Genomic DNA, 17,765 nt, shown 5'->3' on the forward strand with positions numbered 1-17,765 from the left:
ACTGACAAGTTACCCAAAATCGCAGACGATTTTATTGCGCGATTATGAAATCAAAGAAATCGTTCGCGATAATGACAGCTGTTTGCATAGCTTCTCAGTGAACTACAGCTCTGTGTAATAAATGCTGCTCCATCTGAAAGCACGTGAAAATACCATTTAATAACATGTTTTTACTCCAAACTCACTTCATAACGTCAGTCGAGTGTTTGAAATAAATCCTTCTGTGAGATGATGTGGCTTCTTACACAGAATAAGGCTCGCAACATATTTCATAGTATTTAAGCAATTGTAACTCCTCCTTCAAGCAAGGGTGACCCCAAAAAACTAGTAATCATAAACTTACATCACAAAAAAACGTTTATTCATACAAATGAACCAATATAACAAAATAAACACAAACAAAATGCATCATATAACAGAAATTAATTTCTCCTCATAAAAAGAATATTAATAGCCAGCCAACCCTCTATAAACCCCAATACAATCCAAGCTTCTCTGCACAAAGTAATCCAAACATAAAATTACATAAACACCCTTCAATTCCTACTACATGTAAGACACACCTCACTCAAAAGTAGTACTCCAAATCAACGGTTAATATCACTGCAAACATAACCCTCATGCAAATAAATAATGCAGGTGTTTCAAAGCATCAACATGTATAAAGGGTACAAAGGTTGGCTGGCAACACGAGGCTGGGAGTGATGTACAAATAAGAAAAACAAACAAACAATAAATAAAATAAAACACTCTGCTAGCCAGTCCGATTCACAACAATCATCAAATCTTAATTGCGCTGGAAGCATACAGCGCGCACATACAAGGACCGGCTAGCTGAGGAAATACAACATAACAAACACTGGAGGAACAGCGATCAACTAAACCTAATACAAAAAAACAAATAACCAAACACAAAACACAATTAACAACATTCAAGGAAAAATTACTCTAATTGTTCATTTTTATTTTAATTTCATTAAAATAATGAAAGCAAAATGCTTACAAATCCTATATAAAAACATCTGCAATTACCTGCAACACCGCCATCAATCCCGAACTACTTTCCAAAGGTTTTCCAGATCAAAGAAGAATGAGCGTGACCAACAGCAAACAAATCCACGATGTTTACATCTGCTCACCCGGACCATGTGCACAATCAAGCACAGAGGTACTACACATACAGAGGACAGCACAATGTTTGTGTCTGCTCACCCAGACCATGTCCGTGCACAAACAAACAGGGAAGTGCTACAAAACAGTGCGCTTCCACACAAAAAGTCCGGACCCAGTCTCTAGGCCTCCCTTCCGATGCCCACTTAAAAACTCAACCCACCTGCATGGCCACGCCCTCTACTACTAGCCACCTCCCCGGCTACACAGTGATAAAGGCATTGCATTTATTATATACTTTATTATAATAAAAATTATAATAAGAAGAACTCCGATAAACCATATATTGTCATAGTCATGTTTATTAGTCACATTGAATTAATCAAAGCAGTTAAATCTTCTGTTTATTCAGCAACCGCTATAGGGATTTCCTTGGTTTCTTCTGCGGGGCGTATTTGGAGTTTTAGCGCGACAGCGCCCTCTGGCCTTCGGATGGAGATTTACTGCTGATCACAGAACTGTGCTTCACTGAAAGATACGCATGACAATCGCAGCTTCTGTCGAATCGCGATCTCGACCAAATCGTGATTTATCGCCTTTGCGATTTAATTTCGATTAATTGTGCAGCCCTAGCACTAACAAACCCAGAGACACCTCTTTGCCTGTTGAGTTAGAGCAATAGAATGAACTATTCATTTTAGCTCAATAGTTAGTGGGAGCTTATCTCTTAAAGAGATTACACAGAGCTTTTCTATGTGCAAATTTCTTAGTGCCAAAAAAGGTAATAAAGACAATTCAATCTTTATAATGACTTGCACTGAACAAAATTATGAATGCAACACTTTTGTTTTTGCCCCCATTTTTCATGAGCTGAACTCAAAGATCTAAGACTTTTTCTATGTACACAAAAGGCCTATTTCTCTCAACAGTAAAACTGCACATTTTAGAGTGGCCTTTTATTGTGGCCAGCCTAAGGCACACCTGTGCAATAATCATGCTGTCTAATCAGCATCTTGATATGCCACACCTGTGAGGTGGATGGATTATCTCGGCAAAGGAGAAGTGCTCACTAACACAGATTTAGACAGATTTGTGAACAATATTTGAGAGAAATAGGCCTTTTGCGTACATAAAAAAAAGTCTTAGATCTTTGAATCTCAGCTCATGAAAAATGGGGGCAAAAACAAAAGTGTTGCGTTTATAATTTTGTTCAGCATAATTATTGTTATTTGTTAAAACTTGCATCTCGCTGATGCTGAACACACCCAGGCATGGCTGGTGAAGGTAGAAAGTAGGCTTCTGAGCACCCTTTCAACTACTTGACTGTAGTCTTTCATCATAGAGACAACAGATGGCCTAAGGGAAGCCAGGAGTGCCATAAGCCTGGTGACAATACCTCTAAGCAAAGCTCCTTAAATCAAGTTTGGCCTTCACTGTTGTTCGCTTTATGGAGTGTTGAGTGAAACCAGTTGGTAACTTGGAATTCTAATGTAAAGAAGTCGTAATTGTGCTTAACCATCACCATCAGTAAGGTGGTACAGTACAGTTCCAGAGCTATAGGAACATAATCATAATTTGTTGCACCTATAAGGGGGTTATTCAGGGTGGTCTGTGTACATTTTAGTGATTTGATGTCTTATAGATGGTCAGTGTATTGGTTCAAGGTGCTTCCTTAGACAGTTTTACCTTTGTGCATTCACTAAATATCATCTCAACACTGTTTAGGTCAAAGCGAGTGCAAAAAAGGTAAGTTTAATTTGGTTAGTTAACAGGTGCCACTTGCTTTTAGATTTGGTTATTTTAATGAATTGCAACTAAATGTATGTTTGACTTAGCCTATGTGTCCAAAAGTGTCTAAACACTTTTTTTTTAGGGCTGCTGTATATGTTCACATGGTGATGAGAACCACTTCTCTTTCAGCTAGAAGTGTAGAGGAAGTAGATCAAGGCAAGAATGAGTGGATTCATTTAGAAACAGCAGTTGCAAGCTGACGGCCAGCTTGATCCTCAGTCCCTGCTGGTCTTCTAGCATAGGCACAGAGATGATAAATGTTGCTCAGGAAGCAGCTGAGATGGAGAGCAGAGGTTAAGGCAGATAATTCAGTGTTTTTAGGTCATAAAGCCCAGGATAGACTAGATCAGCCGTTTAAAAATGTTTTACCGGTGACTTTCCATGCATCAGCATTGGAAAAATACCTTAACAGCATGGCAGACACAAGCTAAAACACATGATGAAACAGTTTTCTGTTTTTACAGCTGTGTTAAGGGATCTAACCTCATCCTGTCAAATGCCATTGACATCAGGTGCATATAGAATTACAGATAACTTCACATGAACTGTCTAAAAGCTCATCTGCATGGATGGAGGAAGGCCCAAGTCCTAACCAACCACTAGTTTTCCTGTATAATTTATGGCGAGTACCTTTTTGCAGCATCAAGTTGTCATGCATTCTTCATTTATTATTTTTTTTGTTAGAAAGTAAATGATTAAAATTACTTTTGTGTTATAGAGGAAAATCAAAACTTGGACTATTATCAGCTAAAGAACATTATCAGCTTTCTCACATATGGCATACATAAAGTATCTTACATTTTTATAGGCACTGACACTTGCTGGTACTGCTGATAATACTACAGTTTATGGCTGAAATATTGAAGGAAAAAATCATTTTAATTATTTAAATGGGATATGTTTGGATATTTTGTATGTTTAATGTTGTATGAAATCATATTTAAATAATTTAATCCCTAAACATTTTTTTCATAATTTTCTGACTGCTATCACAGACTTCTAAACCTTAATCCATTGACCGACCCTTTATTCGTTGACTGGAAAAAAAAATCTTTACAAAATCATACACATTTAAAATAGACAGGACGTTCGAGCAACTTGTACTAGCAGCCTGTTCTTTGTAGCATTTGTCTTGGAGTCAAAGCGCACATAGTGAATGATAACAGACAGCACAGCTGAGGATGGGGGGTGGGTAGGGAGAGAGAGGGGACACCTGATGTCCATTGAATGCCGTTTGTTCACAGGATTGGAATTAACTAGCGATGTCATCTCGTTTGGCCACTAGTTAGGGGTTAAGCTCACTCCTGATGTCCCAGTTGAGGTTTCCTTGATGCGCTTATCTGTGAACTTTGTCCTACTTTTATTTTCAGCTCAGTATTTTTACTTTTGATGGTCTGTTTCCATTAAAAAGAACAAAGGCAGCCTTGCTTTTAGCAATAAATCATTATTTATTGATGTTGCTGCCTAAATATTCAGTTGTTTGGGACTGCTTGTAGTGCGGAGTGAGATGACAGGTTATTAATGTTGCTTAACAGACTGTGTCAAGAAATGTGAAGTTGCCAAGCTAATGCATGTACTGAAGAAAGTTTATTGAAAGAATAACAACATCCAGTAAGCGGTAAAACTGTTTGCACTACAACCCAGTGTGTTTATAATTAAGATAATACATTAGAATAATATGGTGAGGCACAGCAGTTTGCAATATCAAGCAGCGAAATGAGCTGTTTTTTTTACAGCTAAAAATAGCTGGAAGCTGATGAGACCGGAAGCCAGACACATTAAATTTACAAATGTCCGCGCCCACTCTTATGGGAAAAATAAGGTGGATAGTATACTATTTTGTCTTGAATAAAACTAAAAACTAAAATCACTCCTATTAAATTCAAGAAGTAAATTAAAGCATCACAACATTATAATGTACTGTATGAAAAATGGGTACTCTAAGATTTGCTGAAGATTGCATTTAACAGTGTTATTAAATTAGTAAAGATAAATGAATAACATAAACAAATAAAATGAATAGACACGATAGGCACAATTAAATATCTAGTATATCGACTAATAATGATAAATTAAAAATATCTTTGAACTCGATATGATTGAATATCTGTGAACTCAAGTGGATTGTATCAATGTCTAATATTCTAGTTGAACTTCACCCTTTCCCATCCCTAAACACTTGTCATTGGCTGTCAATGGGTATTGCATTGAGAAACGCATGTCTCACATGTTTACAAAGGCCAGGACTGTGGGAGTTTGGGCAGTGCTTCACATGAATCGTCGTGGATGGAAGCCAAACTGACGGGGAGGTCCAGTCAGTGGGATGATGGATGAGACTGGAGCTCTGAGTTTGTTTGGGTGAGGAGTCTGAGGACAGACCTACCAGCGGATGAGGAGGGCACACAAGGCTAACTTGAGTGTGCCACCACTGGGTTGTCTACCATGAGTTGATTAACCTAAATGATGTAGTTTGGGAAGCGTGTTATTGTAAAGTCAAAGTCTTTTTTCTGTAGGAATGGGTATGGCATACGCAAATATGTTACTTGGAGTCATTTGATATTGGCTTCTGAAAAGATGTGGTATTTATTTTCATATTTAGTCTTTATCAAACCATGCTAAACCATGTGTTTGCTTTCAGCTGAACTGTTCTTTCCAAGCAGATTTTGCTGAAGTCTAAGTATAGACTTGCTTTTAGATTTTAAGTACAATAAAAGAGCTTTGAAAGTAACCCTTTAAATCCGTAAACAGTGCTTGTTTTTCTGGACATTTTCACTTGCAGCTCTATTTGAAGGACAGATTATTAGTAAGTAGTTCATGGTTGCATTCAGAGATTCTATTTTTTTTTTCCAACATAAACCATCCAGATTCCACTGAGGGCCATAAACAATTTGGATTTTATCCCGATGACAGAGATGCCTGATACCAAACACCAGATTTGCCAAATCCAAACCTTCATACTTCATTCTTGTTCTTAAAGACCTTGTAAAGTTGTGTGAGCAGGGTTTCTTTTATGTGTTGATATGTTGCAACTGGAAGTGGACTCATCCCTTTTTAGTTTAAATTAGTAGTTTAGTTGACACAACTTAAAAATGATTAAAGTAAGCATGGAAGAAAAAAAAATATATTTTTTTTATTGCATGTTTTTGATCTTATTGTGAGCTATTTGTCTGTTTCATATTTTCGTTTATTTGACCTTGTAATTTTTCAATCAAAATTGGTGATTTTCCAGTGAAACTACTTTTCTCTCTGGTAACGTATGCCCAAGTTTTCCAATCATTTATTCCACTTAAACCCCACCTTTTTCTTACAGTCATCTGCAAGCTCACATTCAGATTGGCCTCCAACCAAACAACAACCAGTGGATAGAACCAAGCCCTTTTTCGATGATGTTACACTTGGACATCCCAATATTGAAGAAAAAATTTGTCAACTTTACATTCCAGCCACTTTCCATGTCTAAATAGGTTGACTTCACAACCAGTTGTTGGATGGGAATGGAGATAAAGTACAAGTGTACTGTGTTGGCACATCTGAAGACACACTAACAAAGCATAATTTGGCACTTGCAAATGCTAATCAGAGGGAGATTGTATTTATAATTAAAGGCAGGGCTGGGGGATAAGGCTAAAAAAATTATCACGATAAAATTATCAGTCGATATCGATACATTATCACGATAAATTTCAAATCTTTATTTCTTTCAAGTTTAAAGGCAGATTTTTGCTCACAAGTAAAAGTTGTAGAAACCAGACCAATTTAATTGTGGTTTTATACTCTTTATGGTTAGAACTTGACAAACACTTCACGTTTTTGAATTCTTCACATTTTTATACAAAATAAATATTTGAATAGAATAATTAATTTCTTAGTTTCTGCATGTTTTAATTAGTGATATTGTTTCAAATCATGAAACAGGTTTGTGTTGCACGACTTGATGCGTATCTTCAGCACAGTTTGCAGTGCAGGCTGCAATAATAATGTACTAGGCATGGGCCGGTATGAGATTTTGGTGCGGTTAGTGTAACTACAGTAAATGTATGGTAAATGATGGCGATTTGTAGATTGAAAAGCCTTCTGACTGTATCGTAGTGCACAGTGTCTCTGCTGTTTGTCAGCGCTGCTTCATCTGGCTTTAAACTAGTTTAAATCACCGAGTCATTTGGGTTTGTCACTGAATTCAAGCGCTTCTCACTGGATCTCACAGTGCTGTTTAGTGTCATGTTACTGAGACTCATCAGTAGTGCTGGGCGGTATGACCAAAAATTTATATCACGGTATTTTCCTAAATTATACCGGTTTCACGGTACATGGCGGTAATTTTTTTTCATGCATGACCGGGTGTTAACCATATTTTCTACTGATTGAGAGGAAATACTGCAGTATATTGACTTAGAATGCCCTATTTTACTGTCATGATGAGTGAATATTGTCAAAAAATATTAGTTCTACAGCTTCAGTTTCAGAACTTTCACGCTTAGTAACACGTACAGCTGTTCCCTCACCACAGTGCAACAGTGAAAAGGGACCCCTTTCAAATGGTGTCGCCTTCCGAACGTTGTTTAAGCGACATACACCGGTATTGCGGTATTTTAAAAATTAATATCATAACAAAAATAAACACCGGTATACCGCCCAGCACTACTCATCAGCGAGTAAACGCATCTGCTCTAGTGAGCTCGCGCTGCGCTGCCTTTGAACTTTGAGCCGAGCAGATAAATGCTCCATGTGGCGCGATTCAAATGAGCAACACTTTCATTCTGCTTTTGGTTCATAACATTATATCGAATTCTTGTTATCGTTTCATATATAAGGAAAATTATCGTTTTATCGCCCAGCCCTAATTAAAGGGATGACACGTTTCTCATTCTAGAAAACATTTTATTAGATGTATCTCCAAAAAATGGTACAAAAGCTGTCACTGGGGTGGTCCATTTTCAAACGGTGCACTTTTGAACCATATTTACCCCTGTATTAGTACCTTTTAAAAGGGTACTGCCCCCATGACGGCTTTTGTACCATTTATCTTTTTACTGTTTTGCTGGAAGAGAAAAACTGTAAATCTTAAAATAATTTTAGTGATGAACTAATGATACACTAGATTTTGATTTCCAAGCTAACAGACATGGACTAAAAGCATCACGGTTTTGATTTCATGTGGTCTTTAACCACTGTTTTACTAAAACATCAGTGTAGTGTTGTTCATTTGCCCTACTAGTTTAAGTTCCTGTCTGCTTGTTGTGGGAATGTGGACTTGTGCACGGCTTGAAGTGCAAATTCAAAAAACAAAACCCCCTCATGCTTTCCCACTCCCCAGGCTGGCTGTGGGGGAGGTTGGAGAAATTTGTGACTGGCCTCTTCATGTCGTGGGGGGAGCGCTGGAAACATTTCCATTTTTGATAATTGTAGCGCTAGTGTTTGTTGAGTCATTCTAGCATGTCATTCTCAGGGATGTCGTTGGATGCACAGGAAGCGAGAGCAGGGGTGCTGCTAATCTGTTTTGTCAGCGTGTTTGCATGGTGCAATACAGACTGACAAGGCCGTCCTGTCGTCAGGCCAGGCAGGAAACACAAGCTGTCTCTCATAGTGGCATACTGCCAATACTTTTGTCACGTGGTTGGCTGGTTATGAAAGATTTGTGAAGGAGCCATTCATGGAGCGGTGTAAACACAACACTGTTTGAAATATTAATGTCTCTGCTTTCATTTGACTCCAAATCTAATCTGCGTGGCTGTTTCTTTTGCAGTTTACATCTACCGTTAGATGTTAACTACTTACTTCCTGTGTGTGTGGGAAGGTTTATTGCCATCCAGTCTACCTTCAAAGGCTGAAAAGCTTTTGACATCCTCTCTGAAAGTGTTTCTAACTCCTCCCTAGATTACTGTTGGTTTCCCAAAGAAATCTCTGACCCAGATTTGGCCCCTTGCTGCTCCAACTGCAAATGAAAAGAGCCTCACTCTTTTCCATGACAATGGGAAATTAAATCAGTGGAAAGCAATGTTTTGGGTTATCAACATGTAAATTTCAAGTTTAAAGTTTAACAATATTTTCTTACATTTTTTTTTTTTTTCTTTTATAAGAGTGTAAAGATTTGCTTAAATTAAATGAGACTATTAAGCTTTGCTTTTTCAGAAGAAACGTATCTCGGTCTGAGATGTTAGTTTTATTTTATTTTATTTTAGTCATTTTTTATTTTTTTTATTTTTAGAAAATAAAAAAATGTAAAGATTTGCTTAAATTAAATGAGACTATTAAGCTTTGCTTTTTCAGAAGAAACATATCTCGGTCTGAGATGTTAGTTTTATTTTATTTTATTTTAGTCTTTTTTTTTTTTTTTTTTTTGATTTCTCTGGGGAATTTTGGAAATATTCCAAGTTGGAAACTTAACAGGAATTTATGGGAATTCATTGGAAATTTGGGGAAATTTATAAAACTGTATCGTATACAAACATAAATGTAAACATTTTGTTTGATCATAAGCTGACATGCATGCAAACTAATAAACATTTTAAAAATTACAATTTAGAAATTTTTTTTGGGAATCTCTTATGCTTTTTTCAGGATTTATTTTTCACGTTGTGTCAATCATGTTTACATCCTGCCTCCGAAACTTTCCTCCGTCATAAAAAAAATTCAGATCAGTTTGACACAATGTGAAGTCGTACTTATTTTTTAAAATGCAAAAAACATCCTACACCATATTTTTTCATTGTAGTATTCTGTAGGTAAGGGAATGAAAAATTTTTTTTTAATAAATTAAAAAAATCAGTCCCTTAATGTGACTGCTTTTTTGTCTTTGTTTAGTAGAGCACAGTGAGATTCCACGTATGGCGTTTCTCTGAAACGTGACAGGATAAAGGGTGGTGCATATTTAGCAAATATCAGTATGATGGCCTACAGCCAGGAGCACATCAGCACAGTGAGCTTGTGTTTGAAATGCTGCTGTTGTTCTTGGGCAGTGGTATCGCTCAGAGGGGTCTCTCGCTACGCCATGTCCTGAATCAGCATATGGAAAGAGTAGATCCATTAAGATAATCTGCAGAAGATTACCGTCTGTTTAGAAAAGCTGAGTCTGGGTCTTTTCCTGTTAGCAGCAAAAGAAGAAATGTTGCAGGATTGAAATCTCAGTAATTGCAGTGACCTCCTTGGCACAAGTTCTAATAGGAAAACACAAGCACTCTGAGTTGGCAAATGCCAGCTGTGTTTCATATCTTTAACCGGTGAGGAAGTCTGTCGAAGGTCGTGTTAGATTTAATGCATTATCAGGTGCTTTTCCTATGACCTTGGCATCGCAAGCACTCTGAGCTACAGGAAGTAAATACAACATTTAAAGCTGTTTTTGGCAGTGATGTCTAGGGCTGTCAAAATGACTCTTGTTTGAAACCAATTAAGTAGATGGATTTAGTAGACATGCAAACCTCTTGTTTCTTCTGCCATTTTCTACTAGGGCTGATTATTCAGTTGCGGTGTATATTTATATAAAGGCACATCATTCTGCCAGTATGCTGAGATGATCTCATGGGCGCAAAGGCTGTTAATCACATTCTCCAAACACATTATCAGAGGTTGTCAGCAATGTAGTTCTGGCAAGAGCTGTCATTCTTTGTAAATGAGGCTATTTAAGCACTGATTAATCATAGCATGAGTGCTTACTGGCCATTCTCCCAGATGGTGTTGGCACCAAGTCACAATTTTCCTCATCTTGAGACGTCATATCACCCATCGTCGTCATCATTCACACCTCATTTGTCTCAGATGAGTTCCTGCCTCACATTTCCCATTGTTGTAGCTATTGAATGGTTTTGGGTTTGAGTTGGTGTTGAGTAGGTGGTGATTCATTGAGGAACAGTTGTTTCAGTGACCCTGCAAGTGTTAAGATCATAAGTGGGATAGATCGTGTTTACATATTAGCAGTGGGTCACGATGTCGGTCTAATCATCCGACAACCGTTTAGTCGGTTAGTGATGTTGACTAGGAAAGAGGTTCATGGTTTATCATCTGCTACTTAAAGTAGATTGTCATCAGTGACGTGAAGGTTTATTCATCTATCTTCAGTATGAGTCTGTTTGATTATTTACCTGTAAGTCAGATTCAAAAGATTCATGAACATAAAAGCCCACGGGTCTGTTTCGAGTCAGCACAACCCTCGCTGTCTGTTTTTGAACTGTCAAACAGTGAAAGATTCAGAAGATCTCACAAAAGATTCATTTTTCGTGAAGTGCCACTGTGAATAGTGGACATTGTGGTTTATAGACAAGTGGTTTTCACAGTCTATACAGCACAAGGCTTAATCGTGCTTCTAAAATTAGAACGGTTTAGCATTTGCCCGCAGGGACTGGGTTGTCTTGGTTTCTGGAAATTATTTCCCATCTTTCTCCATCACACAGAAATGTCAAACAGCAATGAAGTAATAGACTTGTTCTCCAAATTCAACGCAGAGGTCTTGAATGTGAGCATTTTGAAACAATTTCAAAGTAGGGATGTGCAAAACACAGGGATCTTGATCATTTTAACTTGCTGCAATGGCCAAAGATCCTTCAGCTGGTCAACTATCATGAACAATCCCTGGTTTTGAGGGCAGATTGACTGCTCTGAAGACTGTGTTAACTAAGGTAACCTAATTACCATGGCTTATGTCTAGTAAACAAAAGCTGCATGATTACCCTATTATTACTCTATAATATGACCCTAACCAAGATTTTAACTCGTGAATTGTTTTAATTGATTTAATGATAAAAGTGGTATAATTTAGCAAATGGTGAGGCAAACTTTTCAGTCTGATGCACATTGTACCATATCCTGACTGGAAACAGTCCATTTAAAATGACGGACGTAAATGACCAGCCAGGCAGCATTTATTTGATTAAAATACAGCAAAAACAGTAATATTGTGAAATATTAAAATTTAAAATAACAGTTTTCTATCTGAATATATGTTAAAGGGTTAGTTCTGCCAAAAATGAAAATTCTGTCATTAATTACTCACCCTCATGTCGTTTCAAACCCATAAGACCTTCGTTCATCTTCGGAACACAAATTAAGATATTTGTGATGGAATCTGAGAGCTGTCTGACCCTGCATAGACTGCAACGCAACTGAAATGAAATGACTTCATTCAACAATTTGTCTCCTCCGCATCACCCTGGTGCCATTTTGGAGAATATCCGCTGGACGTAAAATAACGTATGCTGTTTTGTGTCATGCGCCACGCGGATACGCTGTTTCTGTTCAGATCAAATCACAGCAACGTAGGAAACATATTGTTTTACGTCCAGCGGATATTCTCCAAAATGGCACCAGGGTGATGCGGAGGAGACGAATTGTTGAATACAGTTTTTTATTTTTTGTGCACAAAAAGTATTCTCGTAGCTTTGTTTAGTTGTGGATGAACCCCTGATGTCACATGGATTATTTTACAGATCTCCTTGCTACGTTTCTGGACTTGGGAACATTTCAGTTGCTTTGCTGTCTATGCAGGGTCAGACAGCTCTCAGATTCCATCAAAAATATCTTAATTTGTGTTCCGAAGATGAACGAAGGTCTTACGGGTTTGAAACGTCATGAGGGTGAGTAATTAATGACAGAATTTTCATTTTTGGGTGAACTAAACCTTTAAAATAATTTATTCCTGTGATGGTATGAATTTTCAGCATCATTGCTCCAGTCTTAAGTGTCACATGATCCTTCAGAAATCGTTCTAATATGCTGATTTACTACGCAAGAAATATTTGGTATGGATGTACTGAATACCGACTACGGCACGGACATGAAACACATTTTGATATGCAGTTAGGTTGATTGATATCTTGTTTATTTGTTAACAGCTGCATCAAACAAACTTTTAAACTTTCCATTTAAGACTCACTGACACAATTGTCAATCCACAACTTCTAGTGTCATTAATGCAGTCTAGTACAATGTAAACACAACTTTGTTTCCAGGTGGTCTGATAAACCTCTGACCTGAAAATTCACTGGAATCATCTGAGCCTAATAAGCCCAAAGAATTACCTTGAGACGAACAATCAGGCTTTGTGTTTTAAAGTAACTACACTGAGCAATGATGTCCTTTTAGCAGTACAGTCTGTGCTTTTAAGATCTGCTCACTTTTCCAGTTTGACTCGCTGGGCCCTTTTGAACCAGCACAATGGTTTTCCCAGCTCTCCTGTGATCACACACTGTGAGTTTGACGGACAGCTTGGCACAGGTTGAAAGCTGTATGTAAACTCTGTGATTTGGGAGATTTAAAATGCTTACATGCGAAGAGGGGTTCAGTGAGTCCAGTCCATGCAGATTAACTGATTATCAGGAAAACGCCATCATGGGTGTCGTGTCACTATATGTGGGGTTGTCACAATAAGATTGTCAGAGTGAAGCGTGTGTCTTAACCGAGAATAGCTCTGACCTCATTATACATAAAAATTCCCCTGCAGGTTACTTGTGACGTGAGTTGCAGTGGGAGACTCTGCTTAGAGCGACCCACGCACCATTTTCAATTTTAATAAAAGCGGACGTGTTATGATGTGCCTTTGATTTGTCTTAGTCATATTTTGAGCTAAAAATAGTCATAAAACGTTGAGTCTGGGAAAAAAATGACACTGAAATAAACCACAAATTAGGTCACTTATATGTTTCAGTGTGTGTGTTTTTTTGTTTTTTTTTACATTATGACAAGTAATGTCCAACTAGAACATTTTTTAAAACAAAATTATATAGAATTGTATTCATTTCCTTCTGTTTTACTCTTGTGCTGTGTTAAATATCCTTTACCTAATTTGATGTTCCTGGTCAAAAATTACTGGCCTTTTTAAAATTGCTTGTAAATCTCTCATTATATATTATCACCAAACTGTGGATTCAGTCTTTTTGTCAATTAGCACATGTTTTGTATTTCTTTTTGGGACCTCATTGATCTGAGCTTATGCACCTCAGTTTTTGAGTAAAAAACACAACAATAATAATAATAATAATATTTGTGGATAATTTTGTAATTGTTCATTGAATGCGTAAGCTCAGATCAAGAAAGAAATGCAAAATATGTGCTAACTGAAAGAAAACAAGTTGATAAAAAGAATGAATCCAATATTTGGTTATAATATGGTAGTTAGTGTTGTCCATAGAATAGAATAATTGCAGTCTCCAAATGAAACATCAGAATGAAACAAAAACAGCTGTGTAAATGAAAATTCTGTTCCGTTTAATAAATATTTGAGCTAACGTGTTAACATTTTGTAAAATCTTTTATCCCAAAGATTATTTTTGTATGATTTTTTTGGAGGCTAAAGCTTAAAGCCATTCAAAGTATACTGCATTTGTTAGCATGTGCAAACACAGGCACTCAACACATGCACACTAGAAAGTTTCATCTTTGTCCAGTGTCTAGGCTATTTCTCTCCAGAAGTTATACCAAAAAAAAAAATGCCTTTGTTCTGATTTAAACTGGAGTTGCGGGTATCTCATTTGGAACCAGAGAAAGCCATAAGGATAATGTCACCGGAGCTACTGCTAACATAATTTCTGTTTTTGCCTTGGTGACGTATATAAAAAGAAAGCTGACATATGGCAGAATATCCTCTACTGTCTCCTCTAGTCTCCTCTACTGACCAGTTCGAAAGATGTGAAACATAAACATACACACATTGATAAGCCACTGTACATGAGTGCAAGGTATTCTTTAATAGAGAAAATAGTTTTTTCCTGTTAATCAGGTTATTTCAGGTCTACACCACTCCTTTCAATCTGATCCACATTTCATTTCATCCAGCCCAGTCGGATTGGTTGCATTGTTTACATGAAGGCTTTTCAATCCATTTGAGCCATAAATCTGATTATAAACTCATTATTTGGGTGCATGTAAATGTAGCTAATGGCTCACGTTTTCTTCTGATCTCTTGCGTAGTCCATCCTGCTGCTGGGCAGTGTTGCTCTGGCATGCTTGGCCTTGGACCTCCTCTTCCTCCTCATCTACTCCTGCTGGCTGTGCTGCCGCCGTAAGAAGAGCGACGAGCAGCCAAACGCAGACTGCTGCTGCACCGCCTGGTGTGTCATCATCGCCACCCTCGTCTGCAGGTGAGTCTGAATGCATTTTTCCTCATATCAGCGTCTCATTCAGGCAGAAGATGACACGTGTAGTCACTGCTCATGTACTCTGGTCTCCAGAGAGATGCTTTTATCAAATTATCCCCAGCTGGAAAAACTTCATTCTGTCTGTTGGAGTGTAAAAGGTGTGTATTATCTGAAGGGCTGCAGGGTTTAATTTCTGGATGGGAAGTCGTTTCTGTACTAATCTCTGTAGTAGGGGTGGGCGCTATACCGGTATGAAAGTGACTTTTTATGTTGTTCCATGATATGGATTTTGCTATACCGTGGATACCGTTATATATTCATGAATTCAAATTTTGCATTTATATAGTTTTGTTCAATTTGGTACGCTTTGTAAATTTTAACACAAATGACGATAAAGAGTTGAGGCTGAATGTTTTTGTCCTCTGTGTGCAACGCCGTACTACACAGGCATTAGTAATCAAACACATAGAGCAACAGACCAAATGAATAGAGCACAAATCGCCTACTCCAGTGGTTCACAAACTGAGGGATAGTGTACAGTCAGCAGATTATTTTGCAAAATAAACCTCTGCTGGGTGATAAAGACTACACTGTATAATTTTCCATATCTTATCATGCGGCCACTTGCCTAATAAGTAAATAATTGAGCGCAAAATATTAATTTGACATTTTAATTACCTCAACATGACTCGCATTGCCCGCTTGAGCGCTCCGTTATCAGTTGTAGCAGTTGTGGTTGTATCAATAACAGACCACTAGATGGCGCGATTGATAAATCAGAGTTGTATTGCAGGGAGCCATGTAGAAATATAAATGAACGATGCATGGTTCTGCTCTAAGCATCTACACCAGATGCGAGCGGCATGATTTGACAAAAGCAAATAGAACCCAGTGATGTTATCTGCTGTGGATGTGGCGCGACACGACAAATCCATGACAGTAAAGTGATACACCGTTCTATTTCTCACGAACTTCAGCGCTCTGACACAAAGAACAATTTCAAATATTCATAACTAAGAGACTCGTGAAAAAATAGTTTCCTCAAATAATATATTATGCAGCACAAATGTTTACAACATTGATGATTTCAGGTCTATGTCCAATCCCTCACTTTTTCTAATTATACAAGATTAGAACAATTTCAAATATTCATAACTAAGAGAATCGTGAAAAAATAGTTTCCTCAAAAATATTAAGCGGCACAAATGTTTACAACATTGATGATAATCAGAAATTGTTACTGAGCAGCAAAACAGCATATTGGAATGATTTCTGAAGGATCATGTGACACTGAAGAGAAGACTGGAGTAATGATGCTGAAAATTCAGCTTTGATCACAGGAATACAGTAGCCTATATGTTAAAACATTCAAATAGATCATTTAAATTGACAATATTACAGTGTTTACTGTATTTTTAATAAATAAATGTAGCCTTGGTGAGCATAAGAGACTTTCCAAAAAAAAAGAAGGGGGGGGGGGGGTCTTGAAAATATTTTTATCTACAAAAGGGGGGCCTGGCAGAAAAAGTCTGGGAACCACTGGCCAACTCAAACACACAATTTTAATTTTAATTTTATTTAATTCAAACAGGCCTACCTCATGTTGCACGTTTACACTTTTTGAGAAAAACAATGGCACAATAAAAATATACTTTTCAGGTCTATGTCCAATCCCTCACTTTTTGTAGTTATATAAGGTTAAAATATTTTGCCTGTAATTTTTTTTCTCAAATCGCAATATAATATTGATATCGCCTGGACAGTGTAAAATATCGTGATATGAATTTTAGCTCATATCGCCCACCCCTACTCTGTAGTTCATTTGGAGCTCTCTCTGGGATTCGGTGTGGCTGTATTAACACCTCTGACACCTCTAGCTGTAGGTCCACGTGGGTTCTACCCAGGGCTCCAGACTCATTCTTCCCACTGGCCGCTTTTTTGCAAATAACTTTCTCAGCTGGTTGCACAAGCACATGATTTGGTCGCAATATATATTTTTTTAATTTATTTATTTTTTTTGGCGCTACAACATGGGATTATTCAATGTGTAGTGTTGTCACGGTACCAAAATTTCAGTATTCGGTACCAATACCAGTGAAAATCCACGGTTCTCTGTACCAATTTCGGTACCAAAGCAAAACACAAAAACATGCTAATTGAACAACATTTTTATTAATAACGTTAAACAAAAATTAAATGTACAAAACCAATGCCATTCTTTATACTTATTTAAAAGTGTTTCAAGTTTTCCCACAAGTAATAAAAGTATGAAAAAATTAAACAAGTTTCACCCAAAAGTTTAGTCATAGTTCTGCTGCCACTGAAAAACATCTGTAAACTGTTGTCTGTTTTAGGGTTTGCTGGTGTGTTTCAGGACCTTCCTCAGTCTGCAGCTGTAAAAGGAAAATATAATATACTTCAGTAAAGCAATGGGCTGAGTCTGACCAAAGGCAACAGATCATTGACACCAGCTAAAATATAACTTTGCAGGAAATAACAAACCTCAGCTTTTATAATAAATTTAGATAAGATTACATATATTAAGTGTATATCAAATAGATGGAAACTGTAGTATTAAAAACACTTTACAATAAGATGTTATTTGTTAGATAACATGACCTAACAATAAACAATAGTTATATAGCAATTATTCTTCTTAGGGTTAATTTCAAAATTCAATCTGTTAAAATTATTTAATGCACAATGAACAAACAAGAATGATCAAGTGTTTGTATTAAATAACATACACAAACATTAATGAATGTTTTAAAAATATATTGTTCACTCACTGTAAGATGTTAC

The 17,765-nt window shown here is 37.1% G+C and overlaps 1 pseudogene; it reads left to right on the plus strand.

Annotated features, from left to right (window-relative positions):
• Window positions 1-17,765, plus strand: part of LOC107674647 (protein tweety homolog 3-like) — a 66,494-nt pseudogene that overhangs the window by 3,034 nt on the left and 45,695 nt on the right.

This window comes from Sinocyclocheilus anshuiensis, unplaced genomic scaffold, assembly GCF_001515605.1.
Source record: "Sinocyclocheilus anshuiensis isolate Anshui unplaced genomic scaffold, SAMN03320099.WGS_v1.1 scaffold152, whole genome shotgun sequence".
Taxonomy (NCBI): domain Eukaryota; kingdom Metazoa; phylum Chordata; class Actinopteri; order Cypriniformes; family Cyprinidae; genus Sinocyclocheilus; species Sinocyclocheilus anshuiensis.